The sequence below is a fragment of the Molothrus aeneus genome, chromosome 6, assembly GCF_037042795.1.
Source record: "Molothrus aeneus isolate 106 chromosome 6, BPBGC_Maene_1.0, whole genome shotgun sequence".
Taxonomy (NCBI): domain Eukaryota; kingdom Metazoa; phylum Chordata; class Aves; order Passeriformes; family Icteridae; genus Molothrus; species Molothrus aeneus.
In genome coordinates this window covers 45,022,630-45,044,625 of record NC_089651.1, presented here as the reverse complement: position 1 = coordinate 45,044,625, position 21,996 = coordinate 45,022,630, and positions in this window count along the sequence as shown.

Here is a 21,996-nt window from a genome sequence, read left to right as displayed (position 1 = left end):
TTTTTGAATAGAAGCAGACACTGTAATGCACTGAAAAGAAAATTAATTTGTACCTATGTTTACAAACCTATTGGGCTGTACAAATTTTTCATAAAAATTGTACTAATTTGTGCCACCTTCTTTATACAAAACTATACTATACTATTATAGTTCTCTAAAAATAGGAAAAAAAATGCCTTCTATTCTACTAGCTATTCTAGAAGTGCTACATATTTTAGCAATAGTTAGTGCATTTTTGTTTTAATGAATACTGTATCATGTGTATCCTGTAAAATTTGCCTGCAAAATAACAGCATATCCAGCAAAGAATCCTGCACAGTTATTACTGTTCCAAAAAGCAAAATGGAACAAGAACCATCTGTGCTGAGGGACATCCAGGTGGAAGGCAACTCTTGCAAAGGCAAAGATTTCAGCAACATCCATTTAGAATCTACTTCATAGTCTCTGAGAATTTTCATGTGTTTACAGCTGGAAATAAATCTATTGGAAGGAATCTGGGCTTGCATATGTTTGAGCACAATGCACATCTTAAATTGTTAAGTTTTCCAAAATCATCTATGCACGATGCATCTGCTATAGAAAGTGTTAGTGACTTCTTAATGGCTGATTTAAATGGAAATAGTTTTAAAATTGATTTCATGCTGGAGGTGCACTTAGAGAGAGAAACAGGAGCAAAGATCATAGCAGATGCTGGAAGTCAAGGTAAGTGACAGCATGGCTAAAGGAGCTGTAGGCTACTGATTACTTGATTACTTCTTTGGAAAACTTTATGACCATTATTATGATAAAAAAGTGCCTCCTTTAGTTTAGGAGAATAGGAGGTGTGGAAACAGAACTATGCCATGAATCATAAACATAATTAAGGTGTTTTGCAACCTATTTGGATCCCTAAATACGCAAAGTCTTTCCACACTGCCCTTGTTGGCTTTGTATGGTCATATAAAACCATGCCATGCTGAGACCCAAATAATATGGTAAGGGAAATTCGATGAGACAAACTGTTTACTGAGCCTTCAGTAAGTGTAGGTAGTGACTAATAGTGTTGATTAAAGCTGGTTCACTTTCCTTGGGCTGAAGCAGAAATGCCTTTAAAAGCCTGATTAGAAGCATTTGGACTTCACCTCTAGGGAAACTACTGGAAGATTAAAAAATCTAAGGGACACATGGGGTTTGTGTTTTGTTGTGGAATAAGCAAACCCATTTGTGTCTAATATATTGTGCTTCTCTGCACTAGAGAGATCACATTTATAGCTGTCAAAGGATCCACCAGTACCAAATCCTTCCTTGAAGCTGAAGCAACTGAAATCCTCTTCAGATTAGGCTACTTATTTATTATCTCTGGAATTATTTGAACTACTACTTTTATATGTATTAATTCTCTGGTGTTAATGTAGCTCTTGACTGAAAAATTTTATTAACTGCTTTGGAAGATTATTTAGCTGAGTAGGAAAGTGGATCTGGAGATCAGGAAAATTTGCTCCTCTATTCATCTCCCTATGTACTTAGTGTGTTATTTTGCTATGTTATCTATATGTACCTACCTTTTACCCAGTGCAGACTAGGCATAACATATTTCAGGGATTTGGTGAGAATAATTTATGCTGAACATTCCTTTCAAATGAAGGGCTGTTCAAAAGAACTGCAACCAATTTTATCAAGCAGCTTTCATTGGCTGTGATGTGGCTGCTTGGTTTCATAACTCCCCCTATACGGAATTTGAGGCACTCTTGGGACGGGGCTCTGTTGTATTGTCATTACTGCTCGATGGTACGCTTTGCAAAGTCTGAAAAATATCTGCAATTGTCATCTGAAAGATGGTTGTTTGTGAAAAGGTGCTTAAGTATGACATCCAGATTATATTATTTTTTCCATCAGTGTCAAAAACGCAGGATGGAGAGTTTTAAAAACATTGATCTATTGTTAAGTTTACCAAGCCTATGAAAAAATCTCAGCAAATCTTTTCTAACTCCAGTGATGCCTGTCAGATTTGGTTCCAAGATCTTTAGTTTCGTTGTAGTCTGAAGTAAGGGTGCATTTTATCCTTAGCAAGTAAACATTGAAATCTAGATGGAAGAGCATGGACTGCAGGAGAGACGTGCCCAGAGGAGGCCCTGGACAGCAAAACTCTTGGCTGGGAAGTCTGCAACATCCTTAGAAAAAAATCCTTCTGTTAGGGAGACTAGGGAATTTATCATAACTCCTCAGGTTTCACTGCAGTACAACACATCCAGTTTGCATTGCAGGTGTTGGTAACAAGGAGACAACAACATGCTGATAGAAAAATGATCTCTTATTACCACAGTCCTGTACTGAAAAATCTCCTTGAATAAGATTTCTGTTTGATTTTGAGACATTGCTAAGATCATGACTCATGAGGGCTTATCTCCACTCTCATATCTGGGAACATTGCTGGCTTATGTTTTGTTGGTAACTGTGTGCTTGTGTTTTGTTACCAGCAAGCAGCATGAAAAGAAATGAAAACTGAAAGAGGCATGCCATACTGATATTTTATTTAGACCTAGCTAAAGACTGTTGCAAACTACATCTCAAAATCCTAAATTACGTAAAGAACTCACAACCTCACGTGATGCTCTTCTATCTCTTTTCTGTGGCCCTTTCTAATAAAGCTAATGCCAAAATGTCCATTTGCATCGTTGGTGGAGGGGAAAATTTTATTTTTATTTGCATTGATACTATAAAAGAAAGGAAGTTTGGGGGAGATCAAACATGTCCATAGCACAGAAGTTTTACTGTAACAATTCCATCACTTATTCTGGAAGTGCTGCACACCTTGCAGGAGTGGGTCTTAAAGAAGGACCTTTGTTTTTAGTCTTGGCAGAAGTAATAGAAACAGACTAGGCAATTGTTACTTTTAAACAAGTACAGTTTCTAAGAGGGGGAACCAAGGGAACCTTGACATGTCACTCAGAGAAGGGAACTATTTTTCTCAGTGCATAAACTAGCCTTGCAGTTCTGCAAAGAGCAGTTACTTTTCAGGAGAATACTTGACTAACTTTAGTGCATACCATGCTATTCTTTTAGCTCAGTGAAGGGTTGAAGAGATTTCCTGGACATCTTAATAAGACTCAGTTCAATGATGTAAGACATTTGCTGAAAGGTACATGAATTCCAGTCCACTTGAGTAGATATAGGCTGAGGACTTAACATAAGTAAAGCAACAGTTCAAAAAATGTAAAAACGGAGTATATATTTACATGGGCATATGAAGTGTGTGTTTTATAATGTCATTTTATATTGTCTTATATATGGACTTCTGATAAAGAGTGGAGTGCCTGGGGACATGCTTCAGGCCAAGTTGAGACACAGAAAGCCGCTCTTGCACCCAGGCACTTTCTTTAGATTAATTTTTGTTCCTGAGATGTCTGACTAAACATACATCATTTTTCATTAGATGAAAAATTATATTAACCTGCTGTTCACTCTCTCTCTCTCTCCTATGTGCTGAAGTTCAGTGATAATGCTTTATTCTTTTCTCATATTAAAAAGCTTCAAGTATGGTGTCATAACAGACATGTTCCTAAAATTCTTTTCCTGATAAAGCACTGCTCTTCTTACTTTCATACAGTTCAGTGAACGACTGGAGAAAGGACAAGAACGGAGCAATTTTTCTTAGGACGAGAGATGCCTGTGAAGCTATGTTTTTGTTAAAACACTAAAAGAGTCTGTGTAAAGATTTGAGAGTTCCCCTTCAGCCAGGAAAAACATTTTTTTAGACATATCCTTCATGCCATGAGTATAGCTTATCAGTCACTCTTGGTTGGATGATGGTGAGGGAGGTGATTTTTTTTCTCAAAGCCAGATGCTTATTTGATCTTTGTTACAAAGAGCTCCCTGTAATTGTTAAACAGAGATGACAAGACTCGATCCTCTGAAGCATGAGGTGCCAGAGAAAGCTCTCTGTGGGGGAGAAAACACCAACAGCTTTCAGGAACCAAAAGCCTCTGACCCAGCCAGACTTCTTTTGGAGGAAAAGGTCTCTCCTAGAGTGTTTTGGAGAGATCTGTGTCCTCTGCCTGCCAGAACATGGAATTGCAAAGCTAACATTTGAGCCATTGTTTTTCAGTTTTTCAGAGACTGAGAAAGCTTTGATTAGAATTTGGAAAATACTTCAGTTTTGTTTCTGTTACATCAAGCACAATTTACCCTGAGGCTGTGTTAGCTGGTGAAAAATGCTTTATGCAGGAAGATGATGGGGGATATTAAGGGTATCTCTCTTCTTCCTCCTATGTATGTAAACTAGCAGGATGCTAAAATCTTTGCAGTTGTTACTGCAACAATGAAAGAAGAAACAGCTTCCCCAGGAGATACTCGTAACCCTGATGTGGGTAAAAATTTGAAATTGAAAGTTGGAAGTATCCCTGTAAAACAATCAAAAGTTCAGCAGATGAAGAAAGTTTAAGGCAAAAAAGCTGAAGGCACTGTCAAAGCAGCAATCACAATTGAAGGGTGGTATCTGTCAAGTGGTCTGCTCTCTGGCACCAAAAGAGGAGAAAGTTTACCAGTCACTTCAATGGCAATGACATTGGCTCCCAGATGTGATCATTGCACCCTGTGCTTGTCACTGGTCTCTGCAACTCACCTCAGCTGATCTGCTGCTGCATTTTGTGCTTGACTGACATTTTTCATATAAACCTCGGTTTTACAGAATAGATAGCTTTTCTTGCAAGATCTCTTTTGCAAAAATGACTGCAACCTTCTCTGTTAACTAAATTTTATCTCTAGACAGTGATGAAATAGTCATGGTTGTTGTGATTTTTTTTCTAATTGCCAGTGGAATTCTGAAACTCCTTCCACTTAATTTCATCTGGACATTACCTATATACCTGCACAAAACCTCTTGTATATTATGATTAAGTGGTGAGTCCAGTTATTCCTGTTCAAGAGAAATAAATTTAGAGGTCACATTGAATTTGTGTTTCAAATCTTCATATATATATATATATATATATATGGATGGACATTTGTCTCATTTTTTTTAATTACAGCTGCATAAGACTGAAGTGCTCTTAGTTTTAGTTACATGTCATTCCAGATAAGAATAACCACCTAGAGATATGGTATAATCAAGCAACTTAAATTAAGAGTCAATCCATTAGAATCAATGATTATGTTCAATAATAAAGATTTCAGTGTCCTATCAATTATCCTCCAAGGTCTCAACAGCATAATATATAGAACTCTTTCTGCTTCTTTGCAGTATGTCCTATATGTGTATGTATTTAAGTAGGGTATTCTGAATTAATATATGTAAATAGTGTCACTTGAATGCATATTTAATGACAAAATATGAAATTGTTTCTCAAAATCAGCCCATTGCACTGATTTTTATTGCAACGACTAATAGATAAGTAATCCATTTAATAGGATGCATAACACTAATGAAACTACTGAGGAAGTGTTTTTCCCTTGTCTTGATATAACATCTTGCACAACTGAGTCTATTTCATAGGTGTCATATTCATTCAGTTAGCAAATATGTGGAATAAAAGTGTTTTGAATCAACTTTATGTAAATTTGAAATAACTGTCCATTATTGCAGCCTTTAGGAGATCTCATGGTAACTTACTGGTACCAATAAAAATCAGCAATGATGACTTTTTGAAAATTATGCTTACATCTATGCTTTTAAGGATGTCATGAAAATTCAAAGTGAATTTTCAAAGTTCTGTACTTTGAAACACTCTAGAACTCTCACTAGTGTTAAACCAGCATTTTTTTTAAAAAACAAGCCTTTGATCTTAGGGAATAAATCTTAAAAAATTCTGGCTGTTTCAAAGTTAACTATTCCTAATCCTGTAGTCATATATATGTAATGGAAGACTAGAGATAAGATCAAATTAAATAAACTGAGAAGAGTTTCTGTATGTATAGATTGCATATATATATACTCCTTTATTTTGACTTAATTTCTGAGGAAAAAATTACAGGGAAAAGCTGTTGCAAATTCCACCCAAGTGAAAGGACCTGTGCAGAAAACAAACTGCTTAAGTAAGTTCTGTGATTTAAAGGAAGAAAGAATAAGCAAAAAAACCAACCAAACAAACAAAAACCCCAAAACACTACTCTAGCCAGATACCTTTCTTATTTTAAAAAATTTTTTTACTTCATGTGAAAGTGAATTTTCTAGAATTAACAATTACCTAATATGCATATATGGGGCAAGATGACAATTATAAACTTCTTTGGGTGGCCCTGAACATATGCCCTATATTACCTCAAGTGGCAAAGCTGCACCATCATCTTAAATTATGTGTAAGTTCACAGCATGTGTAGAGCTCTTCTGGTGATCATGTTGTGCAGAGCCATTTGAAGGTTGGTGTCCCTTCTCAGGGAAGTCTCATGAGACTCAAGTTAACAGATACCAGAAGCGTGTGGAGGGGACAAAGGAAGATAATAAGACATTCACGTTACTTAAAAAGAGCAGGTCTGCTCATAAAGAGAAATTCTGTGGGGAAAAAAACCTAACTAGATTTCAACAGTCTCAGAATGTTCTGTGAGCACACAGTGCTATAGAGGCATAATCACATGTGTTCATGTGCATGCGCTTAGCCACTGAGTACACATACACAAAATGAAGCACAGTTACTTGTGCTGCTTTAATAATGTTTTAATGTGGGAAAAGTTACAACCATACAACCTCTACTATAAGGTAGTCAATGAAACGTACTGTGTGTCATCAGATTCTGAAAAACAAACTTTCTTGTTTTGTGAGATGCACAGCAAATATCTGTGCAATTTAGACATTTTAAAATGCCAACTGCTGACTGGAAGCTTTAAATTTTCATATAGTGTTACTATAAAGAAAATACAATATTAAGTAACAGGTATATTCTGCACTGATTTATGTTCTGTGCAGCCTTGCTGCAGTTAATATGCCCAATTCATTTCTGGTGTCATTCCAATAGAGCTAGAATGCTAATGCCAGTGTAGATACACTAGGAATGAAGCAAGATTACATTAAATGCACAAGATTACTGAAACAAATACTCAGTTATGCATTACATAATAGTTTTAAAAAAATCAAATCAAGACTTGATTCTGCAGTTTTTCTCCCTACAAGAATAGCCAAAGGTACCTATCAGGTTAATGAGGGCAGCAGTGTGGACCCTGATAGGAAAAATAATAGATCTGTGTTGTGCCCCAGATTCAGAAATGTTATAGCAGTCTATGCTTGATAGAGGAGTGAAAAAAAATTACATGGTCCTACTGGCTCTAAGAAGACTAAGATTTGACTCTGAAGATATTAATAAATAATAATATTCACGTGGGTCTTGCATGCCCGTATCTTCAGAATATTTACTAAAAAACAAATGAAGACAAATTGCTATTGGCAATTTAAAGGGGAGAGGATGCCATTCTAGATCTACATGCCACATTATGTGGACTTCATAAGTTTGTGTTTAGAATCATAGAATTGTCAGGCTTGGAAGGTACCACTAAAGGACATCTAGTACAACCCCCCTGCAATAAGCAGGGGCAAGTTCAACTAAAACAGGCTGCACAAATTTGGACAGAGCTCTGTCCAAATTGTCCTTGGATGTTCCCAGGGATGAGACATCTGCCATCTCTCTGGGAAACCTGTGCCAATGTTTTAAGACTCTCATTGTGAAAATTTTCTTTCCTATATCTAATTTGAGTCTACACTCCTTTCGTATGAAACCATTGATCGTTATGCTGTTGCAACAGGCCCTGCTAAAAAACGTATGCCCATCTTACTTTTATGTACTGGAAGATGCTCTAAGGTCCTCCTGGAGCCTTCCCTTCTCCAGACTGAACAAGCTCTACACACTCATCATGTCTTCACTGGAGAGTACTCCAGCCTTTGGATGATTGTGATTTCTGTAGATACTGCTGCATAGCCTTTTCTGCTGAGGAGTTTAGTCTGTTTAGATTCAGAGCCTGTTAGTAGCTTTACAACCCACCCGGTTCATTCTCTTTGTTTTCTTACAGCTAGATATTAAACAAACCATTGACACAGTATACAATCTAGCATGTTGCAGTAATTCCAAAACAAGAAAATCCTTTCTTGTAGTGTGACAACTTTCCTCATTTTGGTGTCTGGCTGTAAATGAAACCAACCAGATGGTCCTCACTGATCTGTATTGTGTGTGAGACATCTCAGTGCTTTTTTGTCAGGGCACAAATTTGTTTCATCTGACATTGGAGAAAAGCAGCTCTTTTGTGTGTTTATTTGATGTTTGTGGTTCAGATGGCTGGCAGCATGCACAGTCCAAGAATGGCAGTCCTCCAGATTTAATATGGTGCTGGGGATGACTACTAGAGGGAGCTGAGATGAACTGAGGATGAAACATGAAAGTTGTGTTATGATATTTTGTTAAAATGTTATTTTCACACAGAGCCTTGCCAGAGTTAGGAAAGAAAATAAATGATCTGTCAACTGTTTGTCAAGATCTCAAGCTAGGAAAAGACTGCAAACTGGAAAAGGCTGTATGCCTTGTGACCAAGTGTTCTCCAGTATGGCCATTCCTGGCCACAATAAAGTGGACTTGAAAGACTTTCAAAGGAGTGTTGAGCAGATTCTCTTTGTCAAACAAATTACACGTTAGGATCTCTAAAGCATCCATGTAGTTCAAGTAACTTTTAATTCAGGCACATAAGACTCATTGTCAAAAGAATTAACCTTATATTTTAGAAATACATAACCAAAGAAATAATAAATAGTTAAGGTTATTAATATTTTTTAATAACAGGTTTCCAGGTTTATAAAAGAAGTTGGTTGCCATTATCCCTATTTTACAAATGAGGAAACTGAGTTATCAGAAAGTATTGTTCTTCCCAACAGCCTATTTGAAATAGAACATAAATCATTAAATTCATATGACTTGGTTTAACAGTATCATTTATATTAAAATCAGAAAACAGAGCTTTCCTTCTATAGTTAGCAAAAGATATTTTAAAAATAATGTTTCTTTATGTGACTTGGAACACCAACAGCTTCATCCCAAACTCAACTAATTCTAACAAAGTCATCTACTGGTCAGAACATCTATCATAGAATATCATGAGCTGGAAGGAAACCACAAGGACCATGCAACTCCTGGCCTTGCACAGGAACACCCCAATAACCACAAGAAGTCACAACTGTAACTGTTTGCATTATTCATCTGTAATTGCTATAAATTCTGTCAGTAAAAAAAAAAAGCAGTTCACTGAATCACACAGACTTCCTGTGGTACATCTCTTCACAGTAAGATGAACTGGCTTGTCTTGGTATACAAGAAGAAAAGAGAAAGATTCAGCTTGAAAAAGATTTTTGAAACCAATAGGTGTTTTTCCTCTGACCCATTTCATGTTTGAAATATGGTTAACTGATTGCAAATAGCACTTGAGAAAGTGTGTTCACTTGCGAAAGTGTGTGTGAAACTCGTGCTCACGTCCCTCAGCAAGAAGAACAGAAAGCATGTGCCTTGATTTCTGCCTTTTATGTTCAAAAATAGACTATTGTCCTGCTGGCCAGCTGTTCTTTTAGTAAGTAAATGTTCTAGAAAGAATTAATGGAAAACAACTTCTGATTTTTTCAATACTTTCCCACACAACATGAGTTTCTTTTTTTCTGCAGTATTCATCACAAATATCAGTTAATATCTGCACATTTAATCACTTAACTGTGTCATTTATGTATGCAAGTGGAATTTGCTACTTAATTAATTATTGCAGAGATACTTGAGAACATTCAGGGCAAATAGCTTATTTCGTGTTCAGCATAGAGTTCTTCCAGTTCTGACCTGGATCTTCATAAAGAAGAAAGGAAGGATACCTTTATTCCTTTCTTAGTAGTCTATCAAAATGACAGATTTTTCATGTGTTTGCTGGCATACAAAGTTCACAGGTGTTTTCAAGTTCCAGTCAGTGAATTATCAAGCCTAACTGAAGAAGCAGACAAAGGAGATGGATGCCATTTTTCTAACAATTCAAATTCTTTTTGCCTTGCCTTGAGTCACCTTCAGCTGTCTAGCCAGTGTGATCCTGAGACACAGAGTGAGGCTGTGCCTCCTGCTGCACTACTGGAGATCCACGCAGTAGCGTGGTTTTACTTCAATGCATCAGCAAGAGTAAAGACTCTGCCAGGATTCTGGTATAAATGTTGGGTAATAGCGGAGTTACATTGGGGAAATGATCTCTTTTCAGTGCCTAGAGACTTTAGGAGACTTACTGTGTTTTAGGGCTAATGCCAATGTTAGGAATAAGCCCCACAGTCCATAGAGAGGAAGAAGGTCGTGAACTATGAACTATTCATGACTACAGTCTGTGCAAGGGTATTTCTGGAAAATGGTACTTTTTGTTTTGCACTCCACAATGGGAAGATGAGAAAAATCTCAATGATTTTAATTTCTAGGGGAAATGCTATAAATGACACATAAAAGTTTAGATTCTTTAATAAAGGGCAAAAATGAAGTTATGAGAATGTCTTGCAGGAGAGTGGAAGACATTTTTACAGGAGGGATGGAGAGATTTTCACCTAATAAAAGAAATCCCTTTTAGTTTTCACACTTCCTGAGCGTTCTCCAAATTTGCATTGGCATTTCTTTCACAGGCACTAATGTGCCAATTGAGAGAATATTCTTGGTAATGAATGACATTGAACTGATGACAAAGCAGAAAGTGAGTACTGAAAGGGAAGAAAATAAAAAGGCTAGTACAGTTGTTAAGATGAAACACCTGCTGTGAGTGCCATGAAAGGCTCCTGGGGAGAAGGCAGCTTCTGAACAAATAATTTCTGAGGAAAGATAAAATATCCTTGTCTGCTGACAAGGCCACCTTTCCTTCCTCTCCTCAGTCTCTTTCTTATGGATTACTGTTTTCATGTCCATGGTTTTCTGGCACATTATTAACAGCTTGAAATACCGAGGTTGCACAGAAATGGGTTTTGTTTCAGATTGCTACCTAACTAGTATCTCTTATTTTTTGTGTCTCATTGGTTTTCAAGCGAACATATTCTGTCTGAACGCATCATATAAAATTTCAGCAAGCCGTTTTGTAAATCTATAAGATATGTTAAGAGTCTAACCACAGTTTCAAGACATTACTTCAAAGGTCATTGCTGCAGTCTCACTAGTATCACAAAACGTCTTTTCCTAGAAAGGCAAAAAGCTGAAGCTTGTCTTTAGCAATCCATTGTATCTCAGCTTATAATTTCCCCCTTTTACAAGAAATAGGACTCTTTCCTTTCTGAATGCAAAGAAATTTGACAAAAGACATCCTCTGAAACCTGTCCCCACAGAACTTATCCTTGGCTGGCACTTTAAACCCAGATCCTACTGGCATAACCTTTCTTAAGTGGGTGTGATGATACCAGCCTACCAGATGGGCCTATGGAGAACAACCATGTACCTCAATATTGAGTATTTCAGGCACAGAGTTCCACCAAGAAGGGTTTGGACTGCAGTTTGCTCTGAAAAACACTGGCAAAGATCAAGGAGACATGCAATCTCTGGTACTCTGGTTATCAGCAGAGTTATTTGGCTTCTGGTGTAACGCAAAGCATGCTTTGGCTCTCACCGCTGATAACTAGGATTTTGCTTACAAATGAAAGAGGGAGAAGGAACATTTTGACTGCTCTGTTGTTGATTTGAAGATCATGCCCATGGAACTTGGCCTAAGGGCCACTGGAGGTTTACTGGAGTGACTTCCCATTGCTCTGAGCCATTGTTTTTCCCAAAAACTTGTACTCTTTTAGGATCTCAGAACACTTTACCTAGGAGTGCTGCTCTCCCTTCAGTAAGTTCACCAGCCAGACTGAATTGCTTTTTAGTCATAACCAGGGCAACAGCAGGTATCACCTAGGCAGAATAGCTGGTAACTTTTTGACTTGATTTATTTTGGCTGGTATATTTAAGTACTGTGGGAAATATTTTATTAGTAACAATGACATGAAAATTTATATTTTCAAAAGAACATGAAAGAGAATCATTGTGACTGTTCCACAGAGTTAATTAGAAATGCTGCTTTAATATGGTAACAAAGGCCTTATGCTGTAACAACAGGTGTCTCCCTCAGGACCTGAGGGAGGACCAGGGTTGTTTTAATATCTTCAGTGACATAGGCAGTGAGATTGCACCATCAGAAAACTTGCAGAGAAAACCAAGCTGAGGGGTGATGGACATATCTGAGGATGTCATCCAAAAGGACCCTGATAAGAATTGAATGAGGTTCAACAATGCCAAAAGCAAAATCCTGTGCCTGTGTCAGGTGTCAATTTATGCTGAGAGAAGTGTGGACTGAGAGAGGATGTATGGAGAAGGACTTGGAGATACTGGTGGATTTAATACTGGCCATGAAATTACAATGTGTGCTTGCACATCCATGCCCTGGGCTGCATCAAAAGAAGAGGGAAGAGATTCTGCCCTTCTCCTCTGCTCTGGTGAGACCCCACCTGCAGTGCTGCATCCAGTTCTGGGGTCCTCTCAGTAGAATACAGATGTGGACCTTTTGGAGTGGGGCCAGACAAGGGCCATAAAGATAATTTGAGGGCTGAAGCACTTCTCCTGTGAACACAGGCTGAGAGAGCTGGGTTTGCTCAGCCTGGACAAGAGAAGGCTCCAGAGAGACCTTATTGTTCAGTAATTAGAGGAGTCTTGTAAGAAAGATGGGGACAGGCTTTTCACTACAGCCTATTGCAGTAGGACAAGGGGTAATGGTTTTAAATTAAAAGAGGGTAGATTCAAATTAGATATAAGGAAGATAGGGATATTTTACAACAAAGGTGGTGAAACATTAATGCACGTTTCCCAGAGATGTAGTAGATGCCCCATCCCTGGAAATATTCTGGGCTCTGAGCAACCTGTTCTAGTTGAAGATGTATCTGATCACTGCAGGGGGGTTGGACGAGGTGATGCTTAGAAGTTCCTTTCAACCCAAAGCACTCTATGATTCTATGACTCATTGAAATACCTCTCACATAAGTAAATCTGGTGATTTTAGTAGATCTTTTCCATTAAAAGCTATGCATAAATGCCAAAAGTAATGGCTTACAGTGCTGAACCATTGTAATTTTTTCAAGAAAGAGAATCTGTATTTTGTTTCAAGAATTCTTTTAATATTAGAAATCCTACACAACATTCTTGACAATTTTCTACAAAAAGTGGATTCACATTCACTGCAGGTGTAATTCTGGCACAGTTGCATTATGGATTAATTTATTCTAAAAATATTTTCAGCACATTCAGAGTTGACCTATTTTGACTAGACAATTTCAGAGTTATCATATCAGTTATTTAATTCCTTGATTTTAGCTCCTGAGCTGGAAAAGATTTGTATCCTGGTATTGTCCTTATTTGCAACAGATAAGTAAGACAGTTTCTCTGTGCTTTTTTTCCCACTATAATTCACTAAATATTTCATTTTATGAAAATTTTGGTTTTTACTTGCATCAATTGTGCTATTTTAGCCTGCCACCTGAGGTCATTTCAATTACATCTGAAAAATGAGTTACAGCAACCAAATGAATTGCATTCTTTTCATAAGTAATTACAATGCAAATTTTGAGTATTATATCCAGTTTTCTGGAAATAAATTGGACAGACTTCTCTCTTTTCTTGAAATACTTGTTGAAGAAAAGATACAAATGATTATATAGAAACTAAAAGTACATTAATGACTGCAAATTGCAGTTGAAGGGCATGTTTGTTACATGCAGCACTGAGCTTTAGAAGTGACTATGCATGTTTTCAGCAGCCCAAAAAGACAAAACAAAAAAATCATTCAAAGAACATTTTATAATCTATCAAAAAGAGAAGTCGATTTGGATAAGATTAAAGCAACCACCCACTTGCAGAAAACATTCATTTATCACTCTTGTGTTCATGACAGTGACCTAGAAGAATAATTTCTTCTTCCTCTATTTAGATCTGTATAAAAAAACTGCCATCCCATGCTTAGGCCTTGGCAAGTTGGGAATATGCGTGTGGTACTTGAGTTTACTATTTAATGCTTATCCTAAGTTTCATCCATGAAGACAAACAAAAATGAACTCATTTCTGAGAGAAAAATAAATCTTGCACACTCCAAAATAATTTCACCAGCCAACACCTTCCTCTGCCTCCAAAGCCACAGATATTGTTTTCTTTGTTTTACCCAACTTTGTAGGAAGATTGGAGGAAGAAGCTATCAGCAGAATTGTACAAATTTTTGTATTACCATGATGACAATCCAGAGAAATAGGCTTCAGTACTGTATTTAGAAATGTAGCATTTTAAAACTTTATCTTTTGCAATAAACCTATTAAAATTATTGTATCTAATAGATTCATATTTGCAATCAAAGACAATAAGGTCACAAAGATCATAAGGTGAGCTGGAACGAGACTTTAGAGTTTTTCAGTTCTGGGAAATCACTTAATCACCACATAAGTGTATGGTTTAGCATCAGCCTCTGGCATATTGGTACTTAAAACATGTATCATGAACCTAAATAGTAAAGAGCTTGCTGCAATGAATCTATAACAAATAGAATTGTACAATCAAATTAAGTACTGTAAGGCAATTTTTATCTGCTTTTGTGTAATTAAGATAACAGCTCTTCTCTAGCCCCAGATAGGATTCTAAAATTCACATAATTCATTTAGTTGAAAGAACACCCTGCCTTTTTTTTCCTGTGGGATCTCAATGTAAGTGGTTACTTCACCAGCATAGCATGTTGCCTCTTCAACAGGACCACTGCAACCTTGCTCAAAGCAAACTTGAAAGGTTGCTATAACATGAAGTTTTATCATGTCATAAATGGTCTATGACAACAGGAAAATAATCCTTAATATCAGGATGACTCAGAAGCCTGTCTCACTAAATTGACTACAGAATAAGAGGCAACCTGCTCACACGGGTGTCTGCATGTGAACAGCCTTCTCAAGTGTCCAAGGTACTTTTGTAAGCAGAACTGAATATATAAACACCCCCACGTTGCTACTGTTACTAAAGTACTTGGAACATTTATTCTGAGGAACTTCAGATTTTTAATGTTAATAGGTAGAAAATAAAAGTTGTCACCCTTTAATAACCAAATTCACCAATCAAAACCTGAATATAATTTCAGGTGTAGGGGTATATTGCCACAGTTCCAGTGAAAGCTTATTTTGAAGTCTCAGTTTAGTCTGTATTTTTACTCTACAGGACTATTCTTGACCTCTAAAGCGGCAAATAGGTTAAAAATCTGAGCAGTATAGTTCTGTATAATGTCAGCATTATGTAACTTTTCAAATATTGGAAGGATAAAAATATCACATGTATGGGACTTAATTTCAACAGAAAACATAATAAAAAGTTTATTAAATGATTTGTGAGTGCTTTTATAAAAACTGAACTTCCTAAGAATATGTTTGTTTTGCTTTATCACACTCATTCTTGGATATGGATAAGGTTGATGAAAGAATTAATTTTTTTAATATATACATGTTCACGCAGGTATTTACTAAAATATTGGTTTTGGATTTGCATTTTTGTTTCCTAGCAGGAGGGAAACTGTAAAATGTTTTCCTTTGTACCAACCATTACAAGTTAAAATTAGAACTAAAGAAAACACCCAGTTCAGGAAATTAGTTTAAAGCTTATGTTTATTTTTCATTAGCACACAATTTTCCTCTTAAAAATACTGAATAAAAAGTTAATGTATTAATTAGAATAGCATATGATCTTCTAATTTCCAGTCGGACAACTTTGTCTTTCACGCTTTGGGTTGTATTGCTTGAACACAATTTGCTTATGCCACTGTTTGAACCCATCTTGCCAAGGCCTGTGACAACATTTTGCTCTTTAGAGCTTTTAATGTTCAGCTTACAGTTCCTGGGTGACATCCAAAACCATAAAGTGACAGTTGTTTTCCAAGTTGTATTTACAGCTTTGAATCCATTAATGACTCCTGTGCTGTTTCTTCTGTGACTTCAGCTGTTGTATGACAGAAAGAAGCAGGCAGAGTTCCTCTGCTCCTCAAGAATGTAATGTGCCATGGCTCATTTGAAGTAGCATCTCCACAAAGTAAACCTTTATAGCAGGAACTAAGTGTAGCATCCACGAGTGGCATCTGGCAGCTTGTGATACAGAGCAAATAGGGTTGGAGATTGTTATTCCCCAGCATTCTATGCAAAGGAGATTAGACTATGCAAGAATGACTTAAAGTACCACAGGTTTCATGCTGCAGAAGCCTGGCTTTAAATACTGTATATCTGCAGCCAAGTTAAAATGCATAACATTCTTTTAATCTCTTCCTCTTGATAAAAGAAGAAGAAATCAGCAATGAAAATAACTTTACATTTGGTAAAACAGTACAAAGTACTGCTGGAAACCCTACAAAAGTGGAATGAGACCAGTAATACTGCATTTCTGTAAGCCTCTTGATCAGGTCTCTGAGTTGGTGAGAAACCTGTCCATCTTCTATTTCATTAAAGTAGAACAAATAGATTACATAGAAAAGCTGTCAGTGACATGAGGAACTGGATGACTATGAGTAAGCAGAGAAAATAAACTCAGAACTATAAAATTAGTCAAAGAATCATGGAATTACATTCAAACTTAAATTAACCCTAAAAAAAATTTTGTTACCCAAGTTTCTCTAAAACATTTCCTTTTCTGAAAGACATTGATGGAATTTCCATAGTGAAGACACTGAAAAACAGGTTGAATAAGTCAGGCAAAGATCCATTGTTGGTAATAATTCTGTTTTGAGAAAGGAGATTCAATAAAATATGATTATTTTCTTCTTTGGTAAGTGAAATAAAATGGCAAGTATTGCATAGTACAAATATATTAGTTATTGTCCAAGTAGTCATTCTCAAACTGGAGTTGGAAATAATCTCTTTCTTCCATTGTAATGAGCAAGTAAAAACAATAGATGACCCAGAGATTTATACTGATAACCCTGCAAGTAAAATTAACCCAGATAACATCAGTACTTGCTCTTAACTTTTTGACATTAGTAATTTTAAGTTCTAAAACTGAGTTAACATGAACCTGTCCATCTGCTTTTTCTTCCCTGCTGCAAAGGGGTATTGGTGTCTGGCTGGGATGGAGTTAATTTTTATTGGAGGAGACCATATGTGGCTGTGTTTTAGATTTATGACTAAACCAGTATTGATAGCTACACAGTGTTTTGACTTTTACAGATGCTAAGACAGCATCAACACCTTCTCTGTTTCCCACTCTATTGTGCCTCACAAGTAGAAATGCAGAGGGAAGGGTATTGTGAGGGAGCACAGCTGGGCCGGGTGACCCCACCTGAATAAAGGAAAATTCCAGACTGTATAATGTCGTGCTTTGTAATACAAACTGAGGGCGTAGTTTTAACCAACTTGCCTTTACTCAGAGATTAGCTGGGCATCAGACTGTTTGTGGTAGAAGCTAAGTAATCACTTGTGCAGGACTTGGGGTTTTTTTTTCTTCCCTCTTTCCTTCACTTATTAAATTATTTTTAACTGGACCCACAAGTTTTTCTCACTTTTGTTCATCATATTCAGTTCCCTATCCTACAGTAAGGAGGGGAAAAAGTAAGTGGCTGTGCTGAATTATAGTATTTACTCTCTTTCAGTTAAAAAAAATCCCAAAAATTATTGCCTGAAAAAATAACATTAGCTTTCTGAAAATAATTGCATGATTTTGTGGATACCTGCAGTGCACCACTTTTACACTGCCCAGGAAGTTTTCTCTTTTGCATAAGAATCCCATTAAGTCTGTGCAATAGTATACAGGTGGTCTGGAAAAAGTGAGAATCCAAAGTGTAACATTGCTTTTTATACAGAGATATAAAACCTTTTCCTCTAAAAGGAAATAATGAGTTAAAGGGGAAAGTCAAATGCAAACTAGTAGAAAACTAATCCTTGCTCTGCCTGTCAAAATAAATTTAGTAGGGGTCATTGTTTAGTATAAGTATTGTTATGTTAAGTATTGTTACCCAAGAAAACTACTTAAGCATTCTCTTTCTACAAAAACTCCAAACCCCCACAAAAACAAACAAACAAACAAACCCCAACACCCCGTAAGCAAAACAAATGGAAAAAAGACCTAAATGTTCCAGAATTGAGTTAACTCATAATATTTGTTTTCATACCTAAGAACCTGATGGCAACAGAACTCGAGAAAGATTAATGCTTGGTAAAACAAACATATAGAGAAACCAAGAATCAGCAAGCATTTCTCCAGGTTCACAGTTCATCAGAAGAACCATCTTTTCTGTAGCACAATACTGAAGAAAAACCTTTTTATATTTACCCAAATACTGTACAGAGCCCTTTAAATGTGTGCAGTTACTTAATGATTGTGCTCCATTTTGAATTAGTATGGTTTTTCCTGAAACAGAAAACAAAATCTATGAAAATGTTCCTTTTGTCCAGAGGAATAAATGCAGGACTGAAGCAAGGAATTCAGCTGTACACTAAGCATATAATATTAATATAATTTTTTTGGTGAGATGGAGTGAGAAATTATATGACAGAGTGGATCATCTGCATTTACTAAAAATAGATCACCATTTCTCCAAAATAGTGTCTTTTCTTAAGTAATTCTAAAAGCTGTTTAGAAGTACTCCACAGAACAGATACTATTACAGTTTCAGAGTAAAGTTATACTTTTCCAAGGTATGTTTCAATAGAATTATTTGGTTGGGTAGTATAATCTTATGATTTTTTTTCAATCATGTAGTTGGAATTTTGTTCAAAATCTCTATTTTATTACTGTATTGATGGGGCACTCTGCATAATTGTTGACTATTTTCACAAAGAGAGGAATTTTGACTGTGTACTGTTAGAATAATTGTAAAGCATGGCTCTAATTATTACTTTTTTGTCACTTGTGTGGAAATTGTATTTCATTCACCTACAGTGTGGTGTCTGACATAGACAATGGTATAGTATATTAACAGCTTATGGAAACTGATTATTTGCAGCACCTGAGTGAACCGTTTAAGTCACTCAAGGGTCCAAACAAATTTTAGAAGTCTGGACTTTGTGTTGAAGACTGCATGTTGGTATAACATCAGGTTGAAAGTATGTAACCTGATTTGATATTCAAGGGCCTCACAGCCTAGATAATGCTGAGATTCCTTCTTATTCCTTCTAGGTCAATGTCATGGTAGGCTAGGTGGAAAAATAGGCAAAACTCACCACCAGTCTTTATTTGTGCTTTGACACCTGGTATCTCTGAATTGCTGTTATTACTAAAAATGAGTATACTTTATTACTTCATAGTAATAGAAATTCTCTCCCTCATTAGGCCTGTGGTTAAAAAAAGGTTCAAAATGCTTCTGATTTTGAACAACGGCAATTTGCTACCTTGCACAGTAGAGTGTTTGAATTTAACTTATTTAGTTTCATGGAAAGAAACAAAGGAATGATTCATAGTGTTGCAGAGATTGTCTCTGTGTTTTCAAAAGGGAAAAAGAAGCATAAATTATTAATACAGCTGTCAGATCCCTTGACAATACTTTACCTCTTGTAACTCTTAAATAAAACAGCCATTTTCTCACATTGAATAATTTCTCTACTTTGTACCAGTAAACAAACAACATTTTGGGAGATGTAAGAATTTTTAAAAGATTGGAGTTTACTTACCGCAAGGATATTGACAAAAACAGTCTTTGCTATTTTTATGAAGACAAATATAGATAAAATCAAGAGTATGATCTTCCACTGAAACGAAACTGTTAGAGAATTGTTTCACAGTGCACTATTCAGTACCTAGCTAAGCTTTGCATCTTGCAAAAAGAATATCTTTGGAGAAATAAATCTCATACAGCATTAAGATGGTGATTGTCTTAAAATGCTATTTCACTTCAGCCAGGCAAAACCTATTAAATTGGGTTGGGGTTTTTTTCAGCTCGAAGAACAGAGTTACAAAGGTATTTGGATGCCAAAAGATGCACCAAGGATGAAAATCCATGGATTTTTTCCAAAACTGATGGTTATATTGCCCAGCTCAATGAAATTAGTTCTGGCTTCAGAACTGCATTCATTAAATATGATGGTGAAAGTACACCAGCAACACTTTCTTTTGCCATCTGTGATCTCTTTGGTTGCTGTCAGAGCTGGATGTTTTGCTACCAGCAGGATCACAAACTCATAGTGATTTTGGATCTAGATCCATGGTTTGCTTTCTTTCTTAAGAATAATAAACAGCAGATTTTAGAATTTTAGATGCTAAAATCTACTCAGGGTCTCTGAACTGTTTAGGAAACATGGTTGAAATAGACTGACAAAGGAGAAAATTGTCAGTCCTGACTGCTTAAACAGGTACTGTAATTCTGTATAGACAGTGTGAACAACTGCAGTTAGAATGAGTGAAAAAGTTCTATAGGCACTGGACATTTCTCAAGACAGTAAGAAACTCCTGAATCAGAAATATGGATATTGCACAAACCAACTGTGTGATTTTTATAATGGTGGCACTACTGTAAAATGTCATTTGCTCATATCTCCAAAATTACATTTTATTATTAACTTTATTTATTCAATTATATCAAAACATCTCTACTTAAATATAGATACAACAAGTGCATAGTTTCTACTCTACACTTTTTTCAGAGTTAAACCTATGAAGTGAGGAAATATTTTAATGAAATTTATGTTTAAATTAATGGGAAAAATACAATTCCTTAAATACACTGCACTTCCTTCAGAGATTTGTCTTGGACAGTTGATGATAGGAAAAAAACCTGACAAGTAAAATGAACAACTAATTACTCTTCATCTTTTATATAACCAACTCATTGGACAACATGTTTTTTTTCCCAAAGTTACTTCATGTTTAATCATGATAAACTTTTGTTTGCTGCTACCTTAGTTAACAGCCAGGGGCAATTTAACAGCTTTCTTTATTGAATAATTTAGAAGACCCAAAAAGTATTGTTTTATGTTGAATGAGGTGTTATCTTCATCTCCCAGAGAGAGCTGTCATTTGGATTTCAGCACATTTTTTCTGGTATAGATTTCCTTGTGGGTTTTCTTGATTACTGAGTTGAAAGAAATGTTAGAAGTGTAGTTCAAACTGAAACATGGAAATTACTCAACATTCTAGGACAACATTTTGTTGTGTTAATTTTGTTTTCCCTGTTTCAGCTATTTGACAAAATTCAGGAAGAATGAGCAAAACATGGTTCTGAGGTTTTTTGATAAAAGAAGCTATTTGAACCAGAAGCTTCCACTCAGGGTCTCTGTTACTTCTCTAGATTAGTCAAGTGAATGTGCCTTTGAATAGTGGTTTTCTTTTATTTTTCCTTCGTGCTATTTAACAAAAAAATGAGTTGTGGGTCATCATGTTTTCTGTTTGACTTTTGTGTAACTACTTTCAGGCCAAGAAATGGACCCTTGGGCAGCAGAGATTCCAGTATCTGTGGGAGGAAGGCAGAGGTAAAGACGCTCTTTTGAAAATCAGCAAGTATATGAAATTAGTTGTTGCTTCATCTCAGTTTTACTTCCTCGCTCCTTGCTTTGGTTGGGAAGGCTGGAAGAGGAGAGAGGAAGGAAAAGTCAAACATTTATGAATATTATTGCCTGTTAATAGTTCAGCCTAAATAGTGCATAGCAATGGCTGACAAACTTATACATATGGAGGCTTAAAGTGTGAAAAAGTCCAAAACCCACAGCATCAGTGGCAGCAGCTTATGACAAACTTTGAAATATCTAATAAGCTGCTATCAAATCAGAAAGTCAAAGCAAACAATTATCTGTGCAAAAAAATGATCTGTGAAAGAGAAGAAGGTTAGTGAGAGTCTTTCAGAGACAACAAAAAAAACCCCAACAAATCAGAGGAAAATAAAAGATTCCCATTGAATAAGAGGAAGACTAGCCACCTTTAAAGAGGAATATATAGGAGAAACACTCTGCCTTCACCTCTTATCTGTCCTTATACCCCTACCATAACCAAACTGGTGGATGTTGGCAGTACAGATCCTGCACAAAGCTGATTAGTTTTTTTCCAAAAGCTTCTTGAGTTGTGTAATTCATGTTTGCAGTGATGTCTTGCCAAGCTTTTCTGAGGG